At 40.9% G+C, this 7,984-nt stretch overlaps 1 long non-coding RNA gene across 1 annotated transcript; it reads left to right on the top strand.

Moving 5' to 3' along the window:
* The first annotated feature begins 1,157 nt into the window (after positions 1–1,157).
* On the top strand, positions 1,158–7,742 carry LOC126986064 (uncharacterized). Its single transcript, XR_007739257.1, has 3 exons — positions 1,158–1,644; positions 5,019–5,134; positions 6,384–7,742. It is a non-coding gene; the product is annotated as an uncharacterized LOC126986064 (long non-coding RNA).
* The last annotated feature ends 242 nt before the right edge of the window (positions 7,743–7,984 follow it).

Below are 7,984 nucleotides of genomic sequence, written 5' to 3'. Positions count from 1 at the left end.
ATCACATTTGCTGACATACAAGAGGTGCAGAAAGAAACTTTCATATTTCAAGCAGTTTTCAAATTCAAAACATATGTCATCATTTACTTTTAAAAAGATAAAAAATAAATTTAGGTGGGACGTATCACGATAGGCAGTCGACAAAAGACGCGGTACCGTTGTGGTGTCATATCTGTCATCCGGTATCCTAAGACATCCCATCCTTAATTTCGCATCGCGGAACCCAGTCTTTATTATCACAGAGTAACGAAGTGAAGCATCTAAGTGTAAAAAAGTACCGAGGAGGTCCTAAAAAGCGATGCAAAGCGGAGCAGGTCACAAGAAGAGGAGTGATTGTTGATATCCTAGTTATATACATACAGACGTCATCATTTGCTTTCATAATAATATTAAAAAAACTTGGGTGGGACAGATCCCAACAAACAGTCGACAAAAGACACGGTACCGTGTCGAAATTCATGTATGTATTCAGGATGGGATGTCTCACGATCTTGGGATGTCTCATGACACCACACCGTGTCGCAATTCATCCACCCTCTGTTTGTAAACAAAGCCCGCGCATGCGTATACATCGGATGGGATGTCTAAGGATACGTGGATGACAGATGACACCAAACCTGTGACCTGCAGTGCTTACCACCAAGGAGACTATAATAGTTTCTTTGTCTGCCAGCTTGATATACAGTGACAGTCAGTAGTGCATGAAGTGTCCCTGCGAAGGCGCCCCGGGTGACGCCTCTGGGCAACAGGACATATAGGCCCTCTTTCAATTAAAAAGGTTATCATTTTGAACCGTCTCAATGTAATTTAGAAAGAATTTCTGCATCTGCATGCTTAGGTGTTTTGGTGGGGAACTCTTTTGATCTTTGCGTGAATTCCCTTCAGGATTACCTGTGCTAAATTTAAACTACTTTTTATTCCGCTAAAAATGTTAATAATTATGACTGGACTAAGATCGTAACCGGCAGTGACAGACAGACAGACAGAAAATGGGCGGAGCTAACACGGACTGAAGGTGCCCGGTGCGTGAACTCGGTGATGCTATTATAGTATAACTGTTGCCCTTGAATAAATATAAATAAACCTTCCACGAATAACTGCCCCCTCTCCTGACAGGTATTAGATGGTAGTGGAGACAAAACTGATTGATTGATTGATATTTTATTGTTGCAAGTAAACAACAAAGGAGAAGGGAGGGGCATGCCATCCCAACCCCCAGGCAGTACAGAGTGTGATTATACAACTAAGGATACATGTGGAAGTAGCACCAGGAAACTAAAAAGATACAGTGGTAGGGGACAAGTGCTAAAAAAAAATAAAGGCCTTTATTTAGTCATGTTTCCTTCTTTAGTTTCCGTGCACTGTTAGTAACACGTAGAATCATCCTCGGCTGGCAACGAGTGAACACGTGAACAGCACACACTTGAGCCCAGATTAGTTTTTTTATCATCTTTATCTTCATGGTATGCATTAAGGGAGAGAGACAGTGTGTAGCTGCAGGAGTGACGATACAGCAGCAGGTGACTTGCCTCAAACAGTCAAACTCTACCTAGTGTCCCGCTCCCATCCCTCCACACCGCACCCCTTGGCCCTCCTCTGTCTGCCCTTGAAGTACTGCGGCCTCTATACATTATATTTCTTACGGTAAGCGTTATGCCGATAGTGGATTGTTTACGTGGTGTGCTACTCCATTTGTTGTCGGCAGCATGAGCCATCGACTCCTCCTCCTGTTTATATGGTGCGGGGTTGTACTGTTAGGTACTTTTGTGTCAGTGGCCGGTGAAGTACGTGTTCAGTCACGATGCTGGTGTGATTCAGATCGTTTCCATCTTTTATCTCCGTACGGAACGAGCTGAAAGAAGTAGGCTGCAAGTAAACCAATTGTATATTATAATTTTATACAAAATGGCTAGTAGACCATGCAAGAATTTCTAAATTATAAGAGATAATAGTGACCAAACCAAGGAATTGTAAACAAACTGGTGCTATCAATACTGGACGACTAGACATGACAGAGAGGAAGTATCTGAATTATTATACACTCAAGCACCTCTCATAACATAGTAGTCTCAGATCTGTAAGAGGTAGGGGCATATGGAGATGAAGGTGGCCTTCTCCGCCACCACTGACAACAAGGGCGCAGCGCGAAGCGTATCACTTGTATTTATCTCAACTATAATTATTCGACCCTAACCTATTTATAGCCTCTGGAGGCCGTGGTCCCACAGCCTAACTAGCCCCATAAAACCCCCAAGAAGACGCTAATCTCACCTAACCGAACTAGATCTAACCCAACCCAACTTGACCTGACCCCCCCCCCCCCCCCAAACCCTGTGCTGTTAAAATACAATGTGCTATAGTGGTCTAGTGGTCAGCATACCTGGCTACTACTACTCGGGCACGGGTTCGAATCCCGGCCCGGGCAGTCGGCGTGCAGCTCACCAAGCTGTTCATCCTCCCTTTCGGGCTGGTTGATGAATGGGTACCTGGGGAAACCTGGGAAAGGTAAACTGTGGAAACCCGGATGTCACACTGTCCCTGTGACCCGGGGTAATTGGCTCCCTCCCATCCACCACAGGCTCCAGGGCCAATGCGACGGAAATGAGGTACAAAATCGTGCAATTCACTACATTTATCACCAGAAAAACATGAACCACGTGAGAAAATCGTTAGTTGGGTGAAACTGTAAATTGTCCGCTATTAGTTACTGCACTACATGATGCCGAGTATTAACCTCGTGTGAGATGGTCATCATTATTTCCATATTAACCATATTGGAGATTGTTTTAGGGTATCTTGAAAGTTTTGATCAGCCTGATGTAGAATTTCTTTCCAAGTTACCTTCTTACTGGTTATATTCCTTTTCTTTTGATTTGTTTCTTTCCTGCCCAATCTGTTGCTGCTATAGTAGATGGTCACTGTTCTACTTGTGGTCTTACATTCCTAATTGATTACCTACTGATCTCAGTTGTTTCAGTGAAAATTTTTATGTCAAATCTTTGCTTTCTGAACTACCCTCCTATGGATTCTATCCCCCTCTGTACTTTTATCTCCAGTTTCCTCTCTGGCTGATATGTTTCTCAGATCTGTAAGCACATGCCTATGAACAGTGGTGTTATGCCTGGTTCTGTTATATCTTCCACTATTATTATTCATTAACCAAACAAACTGTTCTATTCACCTTATGCAAATAACTACTACACATAATTTACATACATGTCAAGCTACTGTGGTGTCTTGCCATAAGATTTTGTGTTAGAGACCATAAGTTTGTGTATAAAACGGTAATTAAACCATAAGAAAACCATATTTTTTTGTCATTCAATATTTATTTGTTTCCGACGGACTCAAGCAGGGTGCACGAGGTACCTCCTGCTCCCCCCCCACACACACACACACACACTAACCGTAGCAGTAACTGTTATTCAGCGCGCTCACATGAATTTAAATATGGCGCGTATGATATATTTCAAATTGTTTAAAACAAACATATTAAAAAAAAACATTGCAAGCGGAGAAAAAACGTAAGATTTTCAACTTGTGCCGTAAGACTTGAAAATCAAAATTACGTAAGACTTACGCAAAAATCGTAAGACTTGACAGGTATGAATTTACATTAAGACCTTCTCAGCAGATATTACACAAATCAAGTCTAGATCTTACAAAATACGTAGCCTATAATCCTACTATTAGGTATATATTTCTGAATGTGGCAGAAGGAACTTGGTGTCCTTTAATGCCATAAAAACTCGATTTCTCTACCCGACAACTCGACACAAGCTTCCAGATATCTATATTCTTTTCTTGATAACACTCAGCAGGCCCCTTCTTTAATACATATTCTTAATCTATCATTAACTCAAAATCTCAACTGAAAACCTCATTTCTCAACTCTTGTATAATCTCCAGCAATTCTTTTCTTCCTTCCAGATGCTAACTATATAGAAGGGTCTTGTCTGCCCCTGTATAGAGTACATATTGGGGATCCATACACAGCTCTTTTTGACAGAGTCAAAGGTTTTTTGTCTCATCAGCTCTCTTCCTCTTACTAACTGTCTTCTAAATTCCACTGGAATGTTGCATCTCTTTCTGTTATCCTTTTTCTTTTACATTTCTGCCTATGGCACCAGTAGGGTTTCTTGGTGGGACGTGGTGGTCAGCCTCAGTCCATTGTGACACAGGCAAGTGTTTTATAGTGGTACCTAGTTACTTTTCTCTTTAGAGAGAATCTAGAGTCTAAGTTGATAACATAAGAACGCAAGGAGTCTGCAAGAGGCTGGTAGGCCTGTACAAGGCAGGATAGCATGTGGGTAATCTTTGGCAATGACTGAAATTTTTTAGCTTCCTTCAATTGTATTTTTTCCTTCCTATGACAAACACTCTGAATAGGAGATTATCAAGACACCTCTTTCATCTTTTTCTATCAATCAGTTTGGATCTTCTTTGCAGTTTTGGGGAATATTGTTTTTGCAGGCTTTATTCCTTTTATTTTCCTTGACTGGCTTTTCTGCTTTATATACCGTAAATATATATATATATATATATATATATATATATATATATATATATATATATATATATATATATATATATATATATATATATATATATATATATACACACACACACACACACACACACACACACACACACACACACAGAAGGAGTGTTTGTAATGGACAGATTTACGAGAAGACTTATCAGTGACAGGTCTTGTAAGTGGCTCGGTGAATCTGACCCCATTTTGATGGGTGATCATCATCACCTGTCCCCCAGCTCAGATGGTTCAGTCATCCCCCTGACCTCCTCCCAGAATTTTGTAATTTCAATTTTATTCCTTCTGTTCCTTTCACTATCCTATTAGGTAATGTAAAATTGGGGGTATATGCTATAGCTTTGTGTGGCCTTAGTGCTCATCTCTCTTACATTGGCCCTTGGTCCTGTGGTGGGTGAGGACAAATTACCCTGAGACACAGGGCAGGTGTAACATGTGGGTTACCACTTTTTACCTTCCCCAGGTTTCTCTACGAACACATTCACTGACCAGCTTGAAAGATCGGATAAACAGCCGGGTGAGCTGCATGCTAATTGCCTGGGCCGGGATTTGAACTCTGGCCTGCAGATTCATAGCTAGGTGTGCTAACTACTACACCACTTATATTTCTTCTATTTTGGCCTGCTCCCTGTTTTCCTCTGTCAGCAAGGCATACCAGTCCCTTTCCCCCTTCCCCTCCCTTCTCCCTAAGATCCTCTAATATCTCTCTCCATCTCTGTCCTTGTCCTAATTAGTCGATTAAGCTCCCTCTACTTACTCCTATACTGTTCCCTTCCTTCACCATTCATTTTTTTCCCATAGTCTCCTACTTGTGTTTTTGAGTTCCTTTCTCTCTTTCCAAGCATTTTCAATCTTCTCATTCCACCTCTCCCACTTTTACATTGTTTCCTACCCTTACTTGGCTTACTTTTCCTATTCTTCTCTTGGCCACCTTATTTTCAACCTTCCACACCTTGCAAATCATTTCGTCTACTCCACCATCCATACACCATTCCATGCATTCTATATCATATCTAAAAGTCTCCCAGTCTTCCCTCATATTCCAACAGTAACCTTTATTCCTATTTCCTCCCTTCTCTTTCTGTCCCTGGTATACGTAATTCATTATCATCTTGTTGTGGTTACTCATTACGTTTATAGAGACCCCTTCATCTATCCACATATTTCCAACCATCCTCAGAGCCCTTTCCTATGCCAGAATATAATCCATGGCTAACTCACTTCCTCTTTCTCAGGATTACTCTTCTTAAAGTTACATTTAGGCAAAAGTTAGGTGCATTTGAAAGGGGCCAATTAATTCCTTTTATATGTCGTAACGGCATCCTGCCCTGCTCATTTTGAACCTCCAATAGATGGCACTTTGCTGACATGAGTGATTTTTTTTCCTGGCAGTTGATGAAAATACAAAATGAAAATAGAATCAATATTTATTTATGCCAACTTGCATGCAGTACTTCTGACTCATTGAGGCTTTACTGTACTACTAGTCCTCACGTCCACCATCACAGCATACTGGTGCTCTCCTACAAACTTGCCACTCACCATCACCTGCATTTTTCTTTTGTTTTATGAAACCCAGAAACCTCACCTTACAAACAGTTAGTAATGTTCATTGTTGAGACCTGTGCTTGTGTTAGTCCGTTGGAATCGCACGAACCCCTTATTTCTGCTTGATGGTACTATGTCCATAATAAAATTTATATTAAAACTATGTAGTAAGGCACAAATTTGCTGAATGGATCCTGTTAAGAAGTGGATCTATATGAAAAATGTAACATTTCAGAAGTTTTAGAATTGTAATCTGTTAATTATTATGTCTCTCTTTCAGAATGGTTCCTTAACCTTGGATGTGATATTCCATCATGGGCGGAAGAAAGAAAAAAAATAAGAGGAAAGGTAATTGTTGTTGAGTACCAGTAAAAGGTGTTTGGAAAAAAAAAAATGATCCCAACATGTCATGTATCACTGCAACTAATTTGGCAGGATGTATACCACGAAAACATACTGTAAATTTCAAAACTTCAAGAAAATTTCAAGGCCATGTCTCCCAGCAATGCCAGAGATCAGAGACAAAACAGATTAGACTTGTTGAAAACTATAACCTGCAGAATTACTTGAGTTATGGAACTTTTTGACTGGACTAAATCATCCAAGGGAAAGAAAGAATTAGAAATAATATATAGTACTAGGTCCATTTTGGGGATTAATTGGTACTGTAAAAAGTGTTGCCGAAATTAAAGTCACCAAAATTGTGACATTGCTTTATATCTAATTTATTCTGAGCTCAAACTATTCCTCTTTCTTTGTTATACAATGATCAAAACAGTGCTTTCAGTTATTATTTATATAATGATTAATGACTACTATACATAGAAAACATTAACCTCCACTCGTATGAAGGCGCTCTTGTTCAGTGTCCTGAGTGAAATGGAGAGAATATGGTCTCAAGGAGAGGAGTGAGGGGCAGATTGCTAATTTCTTAATGAAAATTAAACAACACAAGTTTAAAATCTTATGGCAACACTGCACTCCCATGGCTGCTCTGGTGCTGCTAGGATAGGGTGGAGGAAATTTCTCCTAGTCAGTCATGTTACCCATTACTTTTCTTAACCTTCATTCAATAAGGAGCAATAGCTAAAGCTGCACATGGCCTTGGTGCTGATCTCCATCACATCGGCCCTTGAGTCTGGTGGATAATAAGTTAATAACCTAGTGCCTCTGGACACAGGACCAGTGTGACATTCGGTTACCACAGTATACCTTTGCTGGGTTTCCCCAGGTACCTATTTTTTGACCAGTTCGAAAGGCACAATGAACTGCTGGGTGGGCTGCGCTCTGACTGCCTGGGCTGGGATTCAAACCCAGGCCCATGGATTCATAGCTAGGTGTGCTAACTACTACGTATACCCTGGAGACTCATCCAGCACCATGTAGCAAAAGCATCGTGACTGAACAAATTAAAGGACCATAAAGGAAAAGCTCCAGTCAACTGCAGTTCATGATCCTCTGATCATACTTCATGGGATCATGAACTGCAATTGATTGGAGATTCTTGTTTAGCCCATCACTTTGTCCAGTCATGGAGATTTTGCTGCAATGGCTCAGGATGCTTACATGTCATGCATTTGGCCTTGGCTAGCTAATGGCAATGGACAGACCCAGTTAACCGAATTTGTTTATGCCTGTCTTAACCGCACCCTGCGATCTTTTATAACCAATTAGGTGCACAGACGGCACCATCAGAAAATTCTGCTTTTGCACCTTTGCCGGTTTGTTTATATCAAACCTCACTGCTAGGGGTCCTCAGAGTGCCTAAATCATTGGAAAGAGGTTTATTCTAGCCAGCAGTGGGTGCCTTCTCTTCCCTCATGAGATGCCCCTCGCCATCCTTATGATGTTAGGCTATGCAGGAAGTGCAGCACCTCCGGC

The sequence above is a fragment of the Eriocheir sinensis genome, chromosome 61 (genome assembly GCF_024679095.1).
Source record: "Eriocheir sinensis breed Jianghai 21 chromosome 61, ASM2467909v1, whole genome shotgun sequence".
In the NCBI taxonomy this organism is placed as follows: Eukaryota; Metazoa; Arthropoda; class Malacostraca; order Decapoda; family Varunidae; genus Eriocheir; species Eriocheir sinensis.
The sequence above is the reverse complement of the archived record's forward strand: the minus strand, read 5'-3'. Positions and strand labels throughout refer to the sequence as shown.